The sequence below is a fragment of the Tenrec ecaudatus genome, chromosome 3 (genome assembly GCF_050624435.1).
Source record: "Tenrec ecaudatus isolate mTenEca1 chromosome 3, mTenEca1.hap1, whole genome shotgun sequence".
Taxonomy (NCBI): domain Eukaryota; kingdom Metazoa; phylum Chordata; class Mammalia; order Afrosoricida; family Tenrecidae; genus Tenrec; species Tenrec ecaudatus.
Window position 1 is genome coordinate 107,971,782 of NC_134532.1, and position 20,950 is coordinate 107,992,731.

The following is a 20,950-nucleotide window of genomic DNA, read 5'->3' on the forward strand; positions in this document are numbered from 1 at the left end:
ATAGAGCAAACACATGAAACTCCCTGCCAGCCCCGAGGACTTTATTAGGGGAGTGTGTGAAATTAGTGCGGGGTCCGGTCTAGAGGGGCAGCACCTCGTAGGCATTGAAGAGCAGAGAGGCAAACTCCTTCTGGTCACCCAGAGTGGAATCACTAGAACTGAATGAAGGAGCATATCCCATGATTTCCGTATCTTCTGTGCCTCGGGATCCCAGAAGCAACACATCTGTCTCTGTGGAAGCTACGGGAAGCATTCAGCTAACAGTTCTAAGATTCAGGCCCACGCACACCACAACAGGACATACACCACTCTCATAACCCACTGCTGACTTCCCCTTGTGGAAATATTCTTCCTACTACTTAGTACCCTGTAATGGGGACCAATAAAGACCACATTTCAATATCATGTGGACCAGCGGATGCCACATTTGAAGCTCTTCAGTGCCAAGCCCGTTGCTAAATAAAATAAAGGAATAAGAATTGTCAAACACTTGATAAAGAAGTAAGAATTGCTTCGTACTCAATTCCTAGCTTGATCGCATGGATGGAGCTACTTATATCGCCATTTAGCATATATGAGGCTATATACTTATATGTGTAAATATGTGATATGAGGAACCATGCAAGCAAGGTCACTTCAAGAACAAAACTTAGTGGATGGGGAAAAGATAACAGGGAGAAGAATATAGAAATAGAAAAAGATAACATGGAGAAGAAAATATTCTGAAATTGATCATGGGGATGTTTGCACAAATCATCTTCATAAGATTGAATGATTAAATTGTATGATTTGTGAGGGGGAAAAACAAGTGTGTAGACTTAGAGATTGTGTCAATAAACAGCAGCTCCACAGATTGATATTATTGCTTAATAAATGGTTCCATGACTTTAAAAAATAAGTATAAAACCTTATTCACAGTATAAAAATACTGTCTGGTAAATAAATAAAAGATGGCTACTTTATTGACAAAAGATATAGTGTCTGGGGTCTTAAAGGCTTGAAGGCAAACAAGCGGCCATCTAACTCAGAAGCAACAAAGCCCACATGGAAGAAGCATACCAGCCTGTGCAATCACGAGCTGTCGAAGGGATCAGGTAGCAGGCATCATCAGAACAATAAATCATATCATAGTGAATGAGGTGGGGGGTGCGGAGTGGAGATCCAAAGCCCATTTGTAGGCCACTAGACATCCCCTTACAGAAGGGTCTCGGGGAGGAGACGAACCAGACAGAGTGTGATGTAGCAACGATGAAACATACAACTTTCCTCTAATTCCTAAATGCTTCCTCCTCCCCCACTATCATAATCCCAATTCTGCCTTACAAATCGAGCTAGATAAGAGGATGTACACTGGTACAGATAGGAACTGGAAACCCAGGGCAGATGATCTCTTCGGGACCAGTGGTGGGAGTGGTGATACTGGGATGGTGGAGGGAGGGTGGGCTGGAAAGGGGGAACCAATTACAAGGATCTACATGTGACCTCCTCCCTGAGGGACCGACAACAGAAAAGTGGGTGAGTGGAGATGTCGGACAGGGCAAGATATGACAAAATAATAATTTATAAATTATCAAGGGTTCATGAGGGAGGGGGGAGCGGGAACGGAGGGGAAAAATGAGGAGCTGATGCCAGGGGCTTAGGTGGAGAGCAAATGTTTTGAGAATAATGAGGGCAATGAATGTACAAATATGCTTTACACAATTGATGTATGTATGGATTGTGATGAGTTGTATGAGCCCCTAATAAAACGATTAAAAAGAGGATTAATCCACCAACATACCCATGCAATGAACAAATGCAATAATTGAAAAGGCTAGAACAGTGAATTTGGTACAGTGTTTTCTTCCACCTAATGACCTCACTTTAAACAGTTGTTTTACACTCTGAAATAGCAAAACAAACATTTTCTCTCTTCTTTGTTTTTAATGGCTTAACAAGAAGAGAAAAATAAAGAAAGAGGAAATTATGTAGCAGTATAAATTTAGAGTTTTTCATGTTATCCTTATATTTTGGGTTTAAAAACACACACACACAGGCTTTACCTAAATAGAATTGCCAAAACAAGCCTTTAGGATGCTATACAACTGTTGTAATTAGAATAATCATGTAGCTGTTGATGAAGACACAGGCACACCCATGAATATAACACATGTTCTCAACATCCACCTAAGTAAGGCCTTGTTTAAGCATAAGTTTAATCCCCGTTCTGTTCAACATATTTTGGAAAGTATTCCTGCATGGGTTGGGTTTTTGGACTCTGGTTTCCAATGCCACGTGTCAATTAGTCACAGTGTGTTTGTGACACAAGTTGGCATTAGCTTACATCTCTGAATATTTCACCCATAGGTATAGCAGTTATGAGTTGGGATGCTAACTGCAAAGTCAGGAGTTCAAAACCAGCAACTGCTCCTCAGGAGCAAGATAGGGTTTCTACTCCAGTAAAGAATTACAGTCCTGGAAACTGGGTAGTTCTACCCCGTCCTTTCGGGTCTCTACAAGTCGGCATCGACTCGATGGCCATGAGCTTTTGGGGAAGAGAGCTAATGAAGGAACTGGAAAAATGTTTCGGGAGAAAATGCAATATTAATTTGGATGGCTGTGAATGGTATTCCAGATGAGTCCCAGGTGTCTGCCTTGTTAAAGCTCAAAACTGAGTGGACAATCGTCCCATATTTTGAGACAAGGAACAAGAAAGAGATCGTGTAGGAAAAGACATAAGTACATCTTACAGTTTACATTTGGAGCAGCAAAGATAGTAAGGAAGATGTGTCATGCTGTGTTCTATAAGCAATCAGATTTTAACCATGAACATATTTCTTTACCGAAGGCAAGAGTTCAAAGATAATTACTGTTTAGGATTCACCACTTCCAAAAAATGTACCAAAGATAGTCGTTACAACTTTTTGGAAGTTAGAGCATTTCCCTGTAGATCCCCAGGATAGACAATAGGAAGAAAACGCTGTAACATGAGAAACACTTTGGAATCCAGCCATCTGTCCAGACTGTGTGGCTCATTGTTAGAGAAGCCTGTCAGAGGCTGGGCCCAGGACATTTTCCTTCAGGCAACAGTCCCCCTGGACATTTTGGTCAGCTTCACTTATAAAGGAATCATTTTCAAGTCCACACATGTCAATGTTTGCTCTTCTGAACTGTAGCATCCTGTGAGCTATGCATTTTAAAACTGAATAATGAAAGCCTTCTCATTTTTTTGGTAGCCTATAAATTGTTTTTCTACTTGAAGGCCCCCTCGCCAATATTTTTAGTGAAAAATCAGAGGCGAGCAGCCGTACAGAAACATGCAAGCCGATAACCGAACCTACAACATACTTGGCTTTACAATAGCATCAGATACCCAACAAGGGTTGAACCATATGTTCTAAGGCTCAGATGCACACACATGACCAAAGGATCATATGTTCAGATATTCTGCATTTGATTTCTATATTGGCATGGCTCAGTTCTATTGGTGACCTAGAATTTATGTGAGTGGCTGAATTATTAGAAATTTACAAATCAGCCAACGTTGGAAATAAAAATCCTCACAGACACCCCCAACAAAAAAGGAGTAAAAAATAACCCACAATAAAACCCCAACCCGTGGCATTGAATCCATTCTGATTCAAAGCAACCTTAGAGGATAGAGCAGGATTTCGAAGGCTTTGATCTCTTTGGAAGCAGACTGCCGCATCTTTCTTCTGTCGAAAATAAGCAGAATGGAGTCCAACTTCTTCTGGAATAGATGTAGGAGTGTTTGTCCCTGGGCGATGGATTCGAGGCAGGGGCAGAGAAAGTCAAAGGTCTCAAAGGTGTTGCAAGGTGTGCTGCCAGTCAACTCGGTAACAACCCAGCAGCCGGTTCATCAGCAGGCCCAAAGGGTTGGTGGAGATACATAAAAAAGAATGAGGCTAAGCCAAAGAAGATGGCTACAAATGTATTAAAAACTCCATGAAACAGAAATATCAGAATGTGAAGCTTTTGCTTCTTGACATTTCCTCCACTGACATCTATACACTTCTCAAGGGTGTGCGTCGATTTAGCTCACCATTCTTTCTTTTTTAAAAAAATAGTTTTATTAGGGACTCACACAACTCTTATCACAATCCATACATACATTAATTATGTAAAGCCCATTTGTATATTCATTGCCCTCATCATTCTCAAAACATTTGCTCTCCCACCTAAGCCCCTGGCATCAGCTCCTCATTTTTCCCCTCCCTCCCTGCTCCCCCCTCCCTCATGAACCCTTGATAATTTATAAATTATTAGTTTGTCATGTCTTTCCCTGTCCGACATCTCCCCTCACCCACTCTTCTGTTGTCCGTCCCCCAGGGAGAAGGTCACATGCAGAGTTTGGTGCTCTTTGATTGACATCACAGTAAAACGACAGTCCTCTGCGCCATGCTTTGAGTTTGAGGAACGGAAACAAGTATGAAGGGGCAAGGTGAGGGCTGTATGGTGGCCATCGGGTAAGATTTTCCGTGACATTCTCATAGGACAGCCCTTGTTACTCTTAAAGAAAGGCAGGTCCATTGCCATGATGCAAAAAAAAAAAAATCCTTGGCACAACTTCTTAGGCATTTTTAAAGCAATACAGTGTTCATTAAAAAACAAAGCAAAACAAAAACTTCATAATCAGCCTCTGTGATTCTCCTGTGTCCTTTGAGAAAATACACTAAGATGACCCCTTCTTAATCTTAAAAAGCAGTCTCTATAACCTTGAGTAAGTAAAAATCAACTAAGGAGGTGATTAATAAATAAGATCGCAAATGCATTTCAAAACAATTCATAGATGAAAAAAGAATTCATCATGGAAATAAGGAAATATTACAACTAAAATGATCATTAAAAATGCTCAAATTCAAACTCACTGTCATCAAGTCAATTCTGACTCATTTAGCCCTAATAGGACAGGCAGAGCTGTCCCTGTAGTTATCAAAGGCTGTGACTCTACAGGAGTAGAAAGCCTCATCTTTCTCCCTCAGAGAAGCTGGTGGTTTCAAACTGTCAACCTGGCAATTAGCAGCCTAATACATATCCCCTGCACTACCAGGGCTCCTACCATAAAAAATGCTACCCATACACATGTGAAATGGCGGCACAGTGAAACTTGCTGTTGTTAGGTGCCCTTGAGGCCGTTCAACTCACAGTGACCCTATGTACAACAGAAAGAGTCCTGCCCAGTCCTGGGTCATTCTCACAGCTGCTCTTATGTCTGAGCCCATTGTTGCAGCCACTGTGCCAATCTAGCTTGCTGAAGGGCTCTTGCCTTTTGCTGCCTCTCTACCAAGCAAGATGTACTTTTCCAGAGACTGGTCTCTCCTAACAACATGTCCAAAGTACACGAGAGTATATCTCCCAGATGTCCTAAGTTGCATTCTGGATGTACTTCTTCAGAAACAGTCTTGTTTGTTCTTTTTGGCAGTCCATGGTACTTTCCATGATATTCTTCCCAAGCACCATAATTCAAAGGCATCCATTCTTCTTCAGTCTTTCTTATTGAATGCCCAACTATCACATGCATATGAAGTAATGGAGAATGCCATGGCTTGGGTCAGGCACACCTTAGCCATCAAAGTATTCTCCTTGCTTTTCAGTCCTTTAAAGGTCTTGAACAGCAGATTTTCCTGATGCAATGCATCATGTGACCCCTTGACTGCTCCTTCCATGAGCTTTGATTGTGGATCCAAGCAAGACAAAGTCCTTGGCAAGTTCAGTCTTTTCTTCATTGACCTTGATGTTGCCTACTGGCCCTGTTATGAGGAAGTTGCGTAGTTTTCTTTACATTGGGTTGTAATCCATTCTGAAGGCTGCAGTCCTTGATCTTCACCAGCTAGCGCTTCAAGTTCTCCTCACTTCTAGCAAGCAAGGCTGTGTCGTCTGCATATGGAACATTAATAAGCCTTCCCCCAATCTTGATGCCACGTTCTTCTTCATATACGCCATCTCCTCTGATTATTTGCTCAGCATGTGATTGAACAAGCAAGGTGAAAGGACACACCCACGACCCACACCTTCCATTGGTCAAAGCACATTATATGGTCTACTTCAGCAACATTGGACATCACACTTGTGTTCATTGTGGATGTCAAAGCCAGCAAACACCAGCCCAAACAGGCTGTGAAGAAGCTCTGTGAAATTGATGTAGCCAAGGTCAATACCTTGATCAGGCCTGACGGTGAAAAGAAGGCATATGTTCAACTGGCTCCTGACTATGACGCTTTAGATGTTGCCAACAAAATTGGAATAATCTAAACTGAGCCCAGTGGGCTAATGCTAAGTATAAACTTTTCAATATATATAAAAAAAAGTGAGAACCAATGGTTTAAAACAAACTGGGGAGAACAGACGTCTGTCTAGAAACAAAGCAGGATATATTGAAAACTAGAAAAGATCAAAAATAGGTTAAAAGGGAGATCAAATAACCAGGTACCACATTTTCACCTAATCATACCTGCCACAATCAAGTTTACAATAGCCTCTGTCTGCCTGTCAATCCCCTCGACTGTGGTCAGAGGGGATCCACCAGAAGCTTAAATTCTATAGGGACCCTGAAGATGAGTTTGGCGCTCACACTGCCATCCATAGCCTTCTGGAAATTGGATGCTCACTATTTACACTCTGTTACCTTTCCCCCATTCAGATTTGGATTTCGTTATTTATCATCCTTGTATCACAAATTTTGATGGGCTTCTCCCATGTAGATTTAGTTCATGCCTCACATAGATGGCTGCTTGTTTGAATATAAGCCTCCCAGATGCAGTTCTTTTGATAGCCGGACACCATCTGGTTTCTTCATTATACTTTTGCTACATTATCTCTTCATGAGAGGGAACTTCAAGCAGGGCCATGTCATGAGAACTAATTTTTCTTGGATTAGAGCTAGAATTAAGTGCGAGCCCCAAATCCATTCCCTTGTATATGGATTATGTACATTTCTGGTTTACCTTAAAGGTCTCACTCTCTTTTTATAACAAAGAATATTATCAATCATCCCCCAGGGATATAAGGTAATTCTTTTGATTGTGTTATTAAATTATCTAGTGGCATAAGTTAACATACTATTGAGAAAAGGAAGTTATTCAAAGATAGACCGACTCCAAACCACAATCCTTGGGTGGTTGACCTGTACAGATTGAACTCTTAAGGGATGGAGCACTATTTACATTGGCCATGGAGGTTGGTGATAGGAGAGAATGCCCAGTAACTTCATTCACAAGGGCAGAAGCTTGTGTATCAGATTACTACATGTCATCGTAAGGAGGATATTAAATTAGCAAATATTGAATAGATGGTGGCTGGGAGCCACTTGTCATTGGACACCCACAAGGCAAGGGATCCTAACAAAGTTGCAGGGACCACTGATTCCACAGTTTTGGGATGGCAGCCATCTAGGAACAGTTTTACTAGAAAAATTTTACCAAAGTTTGTGGAAATAATAAGCTCAATGTTATGCTAATGTTCTCTACACCACCAACAGGGATAAAAGTAATTTGATAAAACACAAGATGTATAATTATATAAATATGTATCACATTAAATAATGCATATAATTATACATTATATTACTGTGATATTATACATTGTATTATGATAGAATATACAGTAGACTATAACTGTATAGAATATGATTAGAAATCATTATGTGTCCCAGAGACTGGGAAAATATCTTTAGCAATAACACATTAGACAAGGCCTATTCCTAAAATCTACAGTACTCTGCTAGCTTGCAATAATAAAAAAAATAATTGTCCACTGCGGAGGTGAGCAAAGAACCTGAACAGAAGTTTCAGAAGGGCAGAAATCCGAATGTCCAATAAACATATGAGAAAATGTTCCTGATCATTAGCCATAAGGGAAAAGCAAATTAAAACAACTATGAGATATCACCTAACACCCTCAAAGATAGCCCACTTCAAAATATCAGAAAGCAACAAGTGTTGGAGGGGCTGTGGTTAAATAGGAACTCCCGTCCACTGCTGGTGGACCTGTAGGTATGTACAAGTATTATGGAAATCGATTTGGTGATGTATAAAACAGATGGAAATCGAGTTACCATATAATCCAGAAATCCCCCTACTGGGCATATACCCAGAAGAGGCAAGAAACAAACCACAGCCAGATATCTGTGCTCAAATGTTCATCACGGCACAGTTCACAATCACAAGGAATTGGAAACTACCCAAATTTCCATCAACTGACAAATGGATTAGAAAACTGTGGTACAAAAACCATCATTGTGTGATCACCTTCCTCACATAAACACTGAAGACGAAGGTGTGCATAAGCAAGTGCGGGGAAGAAGGCTGATTGTGCCAGGCTATTGAGAGATATAGCGTCCGGGGACTTAAAGGCTTGAAAGCAAACAAGTGGCCATCTAGCCCAGAAGGAACAAAGCCCACACGGAAGCAGCACACCAACATGGGTGATCATGAAGGGCCGAGGCAACCAGGTTTCAAACAACAAAGGCGGGGGTGGGGGGGGGAATCACATCACTGTGAATGAGGGGAGTGCGTGATGAGGACCCAATGCCCATCTGTAGACAGCTGGACATCCCTTCCAGAGGGGTAGTGGGGAGGAGATGAGTCACTCAGGGTTCAGTGTAGCAACAATGAAACTCAAAACCTTCCTCTAGTTCTTGAACGCTTCCTCCCCTCCCAATTATCATGATCCCAATTCTACCTTGCGGACCTGGTTAGATCAGAGGATACACATTGGTACAGATGGGATCTGGAAATACAGGGAATCTAGGACGGATGAACCCCTCAGGACCAGCAGTGGGAGTGGCGACACTGGGAGGGACGGGGGTGTAGAAAGGAGGAACTGATATCGGGGATCTACATATAACCTCCTCTCTGGGAGATGGGCAATGGGAAGGTGGGTGAGGGGAGACGCCGGACAGTGTAAGACAAGATAAAGTAATAATTTATAAACCATTAAGGGTTCATGGGGGAGTGGGGAGGGAGGAGGGAGGGGGAGGGAAAAAAGGGCAAACGAGCTGATTCCAGGAACCCAAGTGAAAGGCGAATTTTGAGAATGACGAGGGCAACAAATGCATAAGGGTGCTTTACTCAATTGATGTGTGTATGGATTGTGATAAGATTGTATGAGCCCCAATGAACCGATTTATTAAATTAAAAAAAACTGTGGTACAGGGGATGTCCTATTATCTACATATGGGCTTTGGGTCTCCACTCCACACCCATTCACATTGGTGTGATTTTGTTCTGGGTCCTAGATGCCTAATACCTGATCCCATCACAAGGATTGACATATAACCCCCTCCCAGGAGGACAAACAACAGAAAAGTGGGTGAGGGGAGACAGCAGATGATGTAACCTATGAAAATAGTAATGTGTAATTGATCGGGGGTTCATGAGGGAGGGAGGTTAGGAGAGGAAGGGAAAAAGTGAGGAGCTGATATCAAGGACTCAAGTAGAAGAAGAATGCTTTGAAAATGATGATGGTTACATATGTACAAACGTGGTTGACACAATGGATGAATGTGTGGATTGTGATAAGAACTGTAAGAGCCCCCCAATAAAAATAGTTAATGAAAAATAAAATAAAGTGAGATCACTGTAGATAAGGGAGCAACAACAAAGTGTGGTGAAGAAAGTAGATGGTGCCCAGCTATCAAATGGAATTATGTCTGGGGTCTTAAAGGCTTGTATTTAAACAAACATCCATTTAAGCAAGAAGTCATCTAAGTCCACAGGGAAGAAGCACACCAGCTTGTGTGATCCAACGATGACAATTACAAAACTCAAATCTGGTGAGGAAAAAAGCATCAGAGCAAACATTATGAACACCGAATTTGTGGAGGGCAATGGGGGACGGTGAGGACCCCAAACCCACCTGCAGAGTATCCGGTGAGACTGAGCCACTGGCAGATCAGCTCTAGCCACAGGCAAGAGTCTCCACCAGCCTGACTATCAGGCAGAGGAGACCATTGCAATCTTTATTTTGATGGTCGGACTTCTTGCTTAGCCAGTTGCCCACCCTTTAGACCCGACCTGAATTTGTTCTGGGTACAAGTATCTCTTACTTGTCCATGACAGAAATTTCCTCCCTGGCTTTTGAATGTTGATAGGGTCTTTTCTTTCTTACTCATTATTTGTATTGCTGTCTTTATATTATTAATATTTTATCTTTGCCATCTCATTTCAATTTTGTTTTTTATTGTTTCTGTTGAGTTTCCCAGTTTGTGAAGCACAGGAGGGGTGAATGCATAGTGATAATAACTGATACAGGGTCTATAGGAGCTGTAGGGGTGGGGTGGGGTTGATAGGGAGGGAGAGGGGGTTTAGAGCATAAATAATGAGGGTGGGAGGGAGGGGCAGGGGGTTTAGAGAGTAAACAATGAGGGTGGGAGGGGAGAGTGAGCATTAGAGTGGACTGATTGCACAACGCATTTTAAAGGCTCTTTAACCAAAGGGGCAGTGGCGGGGGATGTCCTAAAATGGATGCAGTGATTATTGTATAATTCTTCATGTTATGATTGAATGATTAAACTATTGAATTGTATGATATGTAAATTATGTGCCAATAAAACTGTTGCGGGGGTGAAAACTGTGCATGCATAAAATGGAGTACTACGTATCCCTTAAAGCAGTGATGAACACATGAAGCACATTGCCACATGGGAAGAACTGGAGGAAATCATGTTAAGTGAAGTAAGCCAAGCACAAAAGGACAAGTACAACATGAGTCCACTGAGGTAAGTTTAAAAGTGCAGTCATAAGGGAAAAGCTACTATATACATACATTCCTGGGGTGAGGTTCAATTCTATGGCAGGGAGCAGACCCAATCCAGGGATACATGTGGCAGCAAATTAAAAAGGAGGGGGAAGAAAGAAAGAAAGAAAGAGACATGGGTAGTGGGGGAACAGGGCACTAACCCACCCAAGAGGAGGGTGTTATTTATGTCTCCACAGGAAAAGGAAGGAGGGACCAGACTTCAACCCAATGCGCCAAGATGTGAATACTGGCAACACACCAACATGAATCAGGGAACCAATAGAGAGGTCTGTGGGACCATCCCCAATCCCACCTATGTGGATACCCTCCACCAGCCCCCAACCCTACCAGAAGAATGCACTTTGGAGGACAGCATGGAAGCTACAGCTCAGGGAGAGAGGCATGGCTGAACAGAGCACACAGGACCAAACAAAGAGGGAAGGAGAGAGAATGGAACACACCCTGGCCCACCAAGTCCTGAAGACAATTTTCCTGCTCAGAGTAGGCAGCCAATGCACAGAGGGGCCACAGGGCTGCCCCACCACGCGTCATGAAGTACCTCACTGACCCATAGTGCTATGGGGGACAACACTGGAGACAGTTCGAGAATTGTTCCTGATCTGACCCCACCACACCAATGTGAAACACTAAGGGTGTGCAACAGAGCAGCAAGAGAGAAAAAGCAATGATGTCCCTGGGGAATACCAAAAATACTGTAGACTTTTTGGCCAGGGTATGGCACCCCATCAGACCCAACTGGCCCCATCAGACCCAACTGGAAAACACACCTAAATGTCAACAAAAAGATCTGAACTTACTTATAAGCATTTCTTTTGTTGTTTTTTTTTAAATTTTTATAGTTGTTCGTGTTTTATTTTTTGTTGTTTTGCTTTGCTCTGCCATGTTTTTATGATTATTATGGTCTCTGCATGTCTCTCTAGATAAGATAGGTGGGATAAACAATCCGTAGGAGAAAACAATGGGACCGATGGTTCCAGAAGGACATGGGACAGAGGGAGGCAGGGGAAAGGAAGGGGGTTGTCAACCAACCTAGGGACAAGGGAACAACAAGTGATCTGAAATCAATGGCGAGGAGGGTATAGGATGCTTGGTGGGGCTTGATCAAGGGCAATGTTGCTGAGAGGAATTATTAAAACCCGAATGGAGGCTGAATATGATAGTGGAACAAGAGAAAGGCAAAAGGAAATTTAGGAAAGAACTAAGAGGCAAAGGACATTTATAGAGGTCTAAATACAGGCATGCACATATGTAACTATATTTATATAGAACAATAGGGAAATATATCTACGTACATATGTTCAGTATTAAGATAGCAGACAGACATTGGGCATATACTCAAGTACTCCCTCAATGCAAGAACACTTTGTTCTAATAACCAAGCATTCTGTGACATCACTTTTCTGACGATCGCTGAAGACAAAATGGGTGCATAAATAAATGTGGTGCAGAAAGCTGATGGTGTCTGGCTATCAAAAGATATAGCATCTGGGGTTTTAAAGGCTTGAAGATAAACAAGCAGCCATCTAGCTGAGAAGCAAGAAAACCTATATGGAAGTAGCACATCAGCTTGTGTGATCATGAGGTGTCGATGGGATCAAGTATCTGACATCAAAGACCCAGAACAAAATATCATGTCAATATGAGTGAGGGGGCTTGTGGAGTGGAGACCCAAAGCCCATCTGTAGATAATTGGACATCCCCTTACAGAAGGGTTACAAGGAAGAGATGAGCCAGTCAGGATGCTAGCACCGATGAAGCATACTAATTTTCTCTAGTTATTTAATGCTCTCCCCTCCCCTCACCCCCACTATCATGACCCCAATTCTACCTTACAAATCCGACATGTACACTGGTACAGATAAGTGCTCACAACACAGGGAATCCAGGACAGATAAACCCTAGGACTAATAATGAGAGTAGTGATACCAGGAGGGTAAGGGGAAGGTGGGGGAAGAAAGAGGGAACTGATCACAATGATCTACATATAACCCCCTCCCAGGGGGATGGAAAAGTGGGTGAAGGGAGACATCTATCAGTGTAAGACATGAAAAAAATATATAAATTATCAAGAGTTCAGGAGGGAAGGAGGGTGGGAGAGGGGAAAATTAGTTGATATCAAAGGATAATGATGGTAAGATATGTACAAATGTGCTTGACATAATGGATGGATGGATGGATTGTGATAAGAGCTGTATGAGCCCCCAATAAAATGATTTTTTTAAGAGAAAGAGATAGCTTTTAATCAGCAATGGATGATGTGGTAGTTACATAATCTGGGTCAACCTGTGGAGGAATAGAGCCTAGCCTGTCTATCAGGTCACAATTTGATGACCTCATTTGGAGACTCCACATAGATAAACAGCTCACTGGAGGCCACACACACACTTCCTAGGAAACATTCCTGATGACAAGCCACCTGGAGACAGGTTGAGCCTTGGAGCTGGAGGAGCCACGTGGAGACCCATGCCAGTGTTGAGATGCTTCTACCACCACTGGATCCACAAGACTTTCCACCCACTGGTCAGTGATCTTCCTGCATTTGGAGTCATTGCATGGCTGTTTGATATTACTCATATGGGATAATATCAGACTTATAGACTTGATCTGGAATTTATGGACTAGTATCGACATATGGGGTAATAGACTTGTGGACTTGATCTGGACTGGGTTGGGATGTTTCCTCAATACAGCATTGCTCTTTTATATAAAACTCTGTCTTATACACATATGAGTGTCTATGAATTTGTTTCTCTAGTCTACCCAGACTAATAGAGAAGATAAGTCAAAAAGTATTGCTAATCCACATGTATTTCCCCTTGACTTTTTATAAAACTGAATTACCTTTAAGATGGGTTTAACTACATCTGTAACAATTGACTTACAACTTTGCAGCCACATTTTATTCTCTTAAATTGGCCATTACAATAAATGAGTTTGAGCAAAACAGCTTTCATGAAAAAATTCAGTGTGACCATAGAGAGCCTTCACGGGCGATGCCACTGGGTGCACTAACTCAGAGCAAGCTGCTTGATGCTCACCTGTAACAAGGCTATTTACATCCCTCAACTATCATTAGAAGGGATTAATCAAAGGCTTAATCCATGTGTAGACTCTGCAAATGGATTTCAGGATTCCACTGCCATCATAGTTAAAAAAGAATATTCTTTAAAAAAATCATTTTATTGGGGCTCATACAACTCTTATCACAATCCATACATACATCAATTGTGTAAAGCACACTTGTACATTCATTGCCCTCAACACTCTCAAAACATTTACTCTCCACTTAAGCCTTTGGCATCAGCTCCTCATTTTCCCCTCCCTCCCCCCCCCACTCCCCCTTCCCTCATGAACCCTTTATAATTTATAAATTATATTTTGTCATATCTTACACTATTTGATATCTCCCTTCACCCACTTTTATGACAACAGAATAACAGAAAAGAGAATATTCTTATGATCTTTACTTGTGGAAAGATTTGTTAAACATTTGCAAAAAATAAACATTTTTTTACTCTTCTTTGCTTCAGATGGAGAAATCAATAGTTGACTACTTAAAGCCCCAGTTAGTACTCACCAAAGTAGGATGTAGAACATCATCACTGTGGACCACATTATGCTACTGACCTTGATGTCCCCCCCAAGACTGGGCTTGAGTCTCTCAGACCCAGTGAGTCATTCCTTCAAGGAATGTGGTTGTTAATAAGAAGTTTTCATAATTTTTCCCCAGCATAAAAATGTTTATATGTGTTGCAGTACACACACACACAGAAATATTTTCTGTCACATTTGTATTCATGAATGGACTTTCTGATGGGATAAGTGGGGGGTGGGTACACACAGGAAACTCTCAAGAAAGTGGTACACTCTGTTCAATAAATGGAATTTTTAGCCTATAGGTGTTCATCATGTTCTGTGGATGTGGTTGTTAACTGCCATTAAATTGGCTCCATTTCATGATGATCCCACACACAACAGAAGGAAACGCTGCTCAGTCCTGCACCGTCGTGATGATAGGTTTTGGATAAAAGTGATATGACCCAGAGGGTTTTTATTAGATGATTTTTGGAAGTAGAACATTGTCTTTCACCGAAACCTATGCAGTACTACTGCAACACACAAGCTTCCACTGGCAGATAGGGGTGGATGCTCATGGGATGCATTGGGAGCAGGGAGGGAATTGAACCCATCTCCCTTATGGAGGCAGAGAATTCCACTTTGAGTCATCACCACCTGCCATGTGTTGCACCCATTACTGTGAGGTTTTAGGCATCTGCTTGCTATTCTATTTCACATCGTGCAGGAGGTTCTAGCTAATGATATAAGGCAAAGAAAGGACATCAAAGGTATTCCGCTGGGGAAGGAAGAAGTGAAACTATCATTATTCATAGATAATATGATTTTATATATGAAAAATCCTAAAAGTTCCACAAGAGGAGTACTAGAAGCAATAGAGGAATATGGCAGAGTAGCAGGTTACCAGATCAACAAACAGAAGTCTATTGCACTACTGTACACATTGAGCAAGGACACAGAAGAGGGGATTAAAAAGGGGGGTACCCTTCACAATAGCCAAACACAAATTGAAATATCTAGGGATATACCTAACTCAAAAAACAAAATATCTCTATGAGGAAAACACTATTAAAAGAAACCAAGGATGATCTCAACAAATGGAAGGAGATCCCATGCTCGTGGATTGGCAGACTCAATATTGTAGAGATGTCAATTCTACCCAAGGCACTATATAAGTTCAATCCTATCATGATACAAATTCCAGCAACTTTCTTCAAAGGGTTGGAAAAACAGATTACCAACTTCATATGGAGAGGGAAGAAAACAAGAATTAGCAGAGAACTCCTCAAGAAGAAGGACAAAGTCAGAGGGCTTGCTTTACCTGACTTTAGCACCTACTACACAGGCATAGTGGCCAAAACAGTGTGGTACTGGTATAACAATAGATATTCAGACCAATGGAAAAGGATTGAAAACCCAGAAATAAAATCATCAGCATACCGACAACTGATTTTTGATAAGGAGCCCAAAAATATCAAATGAGAAGTAGATGCCCTCCTCAATTCATGGTGCTGGAAAAAATGGATACATAGCTGAAGAAAAATGAAGCAAGACCTTTGCCTCACGCCATGCACAAGAATAAACTCTAAGTAGATCACAGATCTTGAGGTAAAACCCCAAACTATCAGGGCCATCAATGAGGGAATTGGGACAAACCTGAGAACCTTGGCACAGGGATTACATAGGCTATCAGAAATCGGGAAGGACACTAACACAGAGGAGGCACAAATTGACCAGTGGGACATACTAAAAACAAAACACTATGTACACTGAAAAAATTCACCAAGAGAGTAATAAGAGACTACAGAATGGGAAAACATCTTTAGCAATGACACATCAGACAAAGGTCTTATTACTAAAATCTATAATACATTGCTGAACTACAACAAGAAAAAAAACAATTGTCCACTCAGGAGGTGGGCAAAGGACCTGAGCATGAGTTTCTTAAGAGCAGAAATCCAAATAGCCAATAAATATATGAGAAAATGTTCCAGATCTCTAGCCATAAGAGAAATGCAAATTAAAACTATGAGATACCACCTAACACCCTCAAAGATAGCCCAATTGAAGAAATCAGAAAGTAACAAGTGTTGGAGGAGATACGGAGAGATAGGAACTCTTTTCCACTGCTGGTGACCTGTAGGTATGTACAACCATTATGGAAATTGATTTGGCGATATCTAAAACAATTGGAAATTGAGCTACCTTAGGATCCAGCAATCCCCCTACTGGGTATATACCCAAAGAGACAAAAAACAAACCACGGCCAGACATTTGTGCCCCAATGTTCATCGTGGCATAGTTGACAATTGCAAGGAATTGGAAATAGCCCAAATTCCCATCAACAGATCAATGGATTAAAAAACTCTGGTACACACATACAATGGAGTAGTACGCATCCCTAAAAAGCAGTGATGAACGCATGAAGCACATCGCCACGTGCGAAGAACTGGAGGAAATTATGCTAAGTAAGTAAGCCAAGCACAAAAGGACAAATACTACATGAGTCCGCTGAGGTAAGCTCAAAAAAAATTTTCAAAAGGGGAGTAGGGAAGAAGATGTTATATACATACGTCCCTGGAGTGAGGCCCAGGTAATGTGGCAGGGGCCAAACTAAACTCAGGGATACATATAATGGTAGCACATTAATAGGGAGGATAGAAAAAGGTATGGGTAGCCAGGGGAACAGGGCACTAACCCACACAGGGGGAGGGTGTTGATTGTGTTTCCACAGGGAAAGAGAGACAAAACTTCAACCTGGAACTCCAAGACAAGAACACAACACCCTGACATGAAGCAGGGAACCGATAGAGAGGCCTGAGGGGTCGGCCCCATTACTAACTAAATGGACAGCACCACCACCACCACCACCCCCCAAGAAGAATTCACTTCAGAGGAAAGCACTGACGCTACAGCTCAAGAAGAGGGGAAAAGGGACTGGTCTGGTCAGAGCACACAGGAGCCAATGAGGGGCATAGGGGGCAAAAAAAGAGAAAAGAGTGACACACATCCTGGCTCACCAATCCCTGAGGGCAATGTTCCTGCTCAGAAAAGTAATGCTCAGAGAAGACCACAGGGCCACCCCAACCATGGGACACAGCGTTCCTCATTGACCTATAGCACCATTGGGAACAACACTAGACACACAGTGGGAATTGTACCTGCCATGAGCTCACCACGCTGAAGCCAGTCCCTGGGGGCATGCAGCAGAGCAGGGAGGGGAGTAGAGTAATGAAGTCCCCAGGGATAGAAGCGGTGCCCAGGGCATGACACCCCATCAGAGTTGACTGGAGAACAACCATGAAGGAAAACAAATAGACCCTGAACTACTCATACATTTATGTGTGTATGCGTGTGAGTGTGTGTGTGTGTGTGTTGTTGCTGTTGTAGCTATTGTTTTACTTTCTGTTGTTGCTTCATGGTACTCTGTCTTGTGATAGTACATATTATGTCTACCTGGAAGGAAAAGGCGGAATAAACAAGCCAGAAGAGAGAACAATGGGATGACAGTTTGGTGGGAGGGGGCATGGGGGTAAGGGTGGCAGGGGAAAGGAAGAGGGTGTTAACAAGTCCAGGGACAAGGGAATACCAAGTGATCCAAAATCAGTGTCAAGGAGGGTGTGGGAGGTCTTGCAGGGCTGGATCAAGGGCAATGTAACCAAGAGGAATTCCTAAAACCCAAATGAAGGCAGAACATGATAGTGGGACAAGAGGAAAGTACAAAGAAACAAAGGAAAGAACTAGGAGGCAAAGGGTAGGCATAGGGATTTAAATACAGGCATCTAAAGATGTAAATATATTTATATATGATGAGGGGGAAATAGATCTATGTACATATAGTTATAGGTTTAGTATTAAGGAAACAGATGGACAGTGGGCCCCTCCTCAAGTACTCCCTCAACTCAAGAACACTTTGTTCTAACAACTCAGCAGTCTGAGATGCTAACCTGCCTGGCATGATCGCTGATGACAATGGGTGCACAAGCAAATGTGGTGGAGAAAGCTGATGTGCCCAGCTACCAAAAGATATAACACCTGAAGTCTTAAAGACCTGAAGATAAACAAGCAGCCTTCTAGCTGAGAGACAACAAAACCCACATGGAAGAAGCATACTGGCCTGCCCTGACTCGATCACTGAGGACAAAGTGGGTTCATAAGCAAAAGTTGTGAACCAAGCTGATGGTGCCTGGCTATCAAATGATATAGCATCAGAGGTCTTAAAGGCTTGAAGACAATCAGGCGGCCATCTAGCTAAGAAACAACAAAGCCCACACGGAAGAAGCACACCAGCCTACCCTGACATGAACGTTGAAGACAAAGTGGATGCATAGGCAAATGCAATGAAGAAAGCTGATGGTGCCCAGTTGTCAAAATATATAGAATCTGGGGTCCCATAGATTGGAAGATAAACAAGGGACCATTTAACTGAGAAACAACAAAGCCCACATGGAAAATGCACACCAGCCTGTGAGATGACAAGGAGCCGAAGGGATCAGGCATCAAAGACAAAAAAAAAAAATCATAGCATTGAGAATGAGGGTGGGTGCAAAGTGGGGACCCAGGGCCCATCTGGGGGAAATTGGACATCCCCTTGCAGAATGGCTGTGGGGAAGTGACGAGCCAGTCAGAATGCAGTATAGCAACAATAAAACATACAATTTTCCTCTAGTTCTTAAATGCCCCACCTGCCCCCGACTATCATGATCCCAATTCTACCTTACATATCCGATGAACCAGAAGATGTACACTGGCACAGATAGGAACTGGAAATCCAGGAAATCCAGGAGAGATGAACTCCTCAGGACCAGTGGGAGAGTTGCACTATCAGGAGGGTGGGGGGAGGGGGAGGGAGAAAGGTGGAACAGCTGACAAGGTCTACATATAACTCCCTCCCTGGAGGATGGACAGCAGAGAACTGGGTGAGGGAGACGTTGGATGGTGTAAGCTATGATAAAATAATTATTTATAAATTATTAAGGGTTCAGGGGGAGGGGGAGGAGGGAGGGAGGGGGGAAATGAGCTGATCCCAAGGGCTCAAGTAGAAAGCAGGTGTTTTGAGAATGATGATGGCAACATACATATGAATGTGCTGGACACAAATGATGTATGTACGGATTGTAAAAAGAGTTGTATGAGCCCCTAATAAAATGTTCTATTACCTTGACATCATCATCAACCGGTCTAAGATCAAATGGTCAACATGTATCCAAAGATGAGAGAAGGAAGGGCAGGGAAGGAGGTTAGACAACTGGGAACAAAACAAGCAGAATGGAAACAATAAGAATGCTGATACATTACAACAATGGTAACCAATGTCGTGGAACACTTTGTATGAGAATGTTAAATGTGAAGCTAATTTGCTAAAACAGACATTTTAAAAATCGTTTTATTAGGGCTCATACAACTCTTATCACAATCCATACATACATCAATTGAGTAAAGCACCCTTATACATTCGTTGCCCTCGTCATTCTCAAAATTCACGTTCCACTTGGGTTCCTGGAATCAGCTCATTTTCCTTTTTTTCTCTCCCCCTCCCTTCTCTCTCCCCCCCCCATGAACCCTTAATAGTTTATAAATTATTATTTTATCTTATCTTACACTGCCTGGCGTCTCCCCTCACCTTCCCATTGCCCATCCCCCAGAGAGGAGGTTACACATAGATCCCTGAGATCGATTCTCCCTTTCTACACCCCCTTCCCTTCCGGTGTCGCCACTCCTACTGCTGGTGCTGAGGGGTTCATCCGTCCTAGATTCCCTGTGTTTCCAGATCCCTACTGCACCGCTGTGCATCCTCTGGAATAACCAGGTCCGCAAGGTAGAATTGGGATCATGATAATTGGGAGGGGAGGAAGCGTTCAAGAACTAGAGGAAGGTTTTGAGGTTCACTGTTGCTACACTGAACCCTGAGTGACTCATCTCCTCCCCACTACCCCTCTGCAAGGGATGTCCAGCTCAGACAACATTTTTAAACACTTATTTTTTTTTAATTAGATAATAAGAACTTTTCAGAGCATGGGGAATCTAGACTATCAAAAGTGGGCCTCATTTTATTGCGATTGAGTCCTTTTAGACTCCTAGTGACCCCACAGGGCAGAGAACTGTTGCTGTGGGTTTCTGAGGCTATCAATCAGAAAGAGTGGCTGGTGGCTTTGAACTGCTGAGTGGTCTGTTAGCAGCTCACCTTGTAGCCCACTATGCCACCAAGGCTTCTCCAGGTGTGAAGGAAGGATCTGAAAACAGCATGAGCTCAGACTGCCAGGAGAAGCACCCCCTCTTATGTTAGGGAACAGTGGTTAGGTTATTGAAATAATTAATAGGATGGCGTTCTTCGAACCATTAGGTTAACAAACAAATTCATCTATGAAATGTATTCCAGAAACGTTACGTGACTTTTCATCTCATTGGCATAGAAATCAAAGGAATGGGCTATGGAGAAAATTTTAAAACAAATTATATATTACAGAAAAATTCTGTAAATGAAAATAAAGCTCCGTCCTGTCTTTCCTGTATTAAGAGTTTCAGCCTGCGGGTCGCACACACATTGTGAAAGTGGAAGAATTGGATGTAAAAACTGTCCCTCCCTCTGTCCCTTGCCTTTGTGACCCACGCCCTC

General features: G+C 42.4%; 1 protein-coding gene across 2 annotated transcripts in view; it reads right to left on the reverse strand.

Moving 5' to 3' along the window:
* Positions 1-20,950, reverse strand: part of ALPK1 (alpha kinase 1) — a 153,131-nt gene that overhangs the window by 77,937 nt on the left and 54,244 nt on the right. The window lies entirely within an intron of this gene.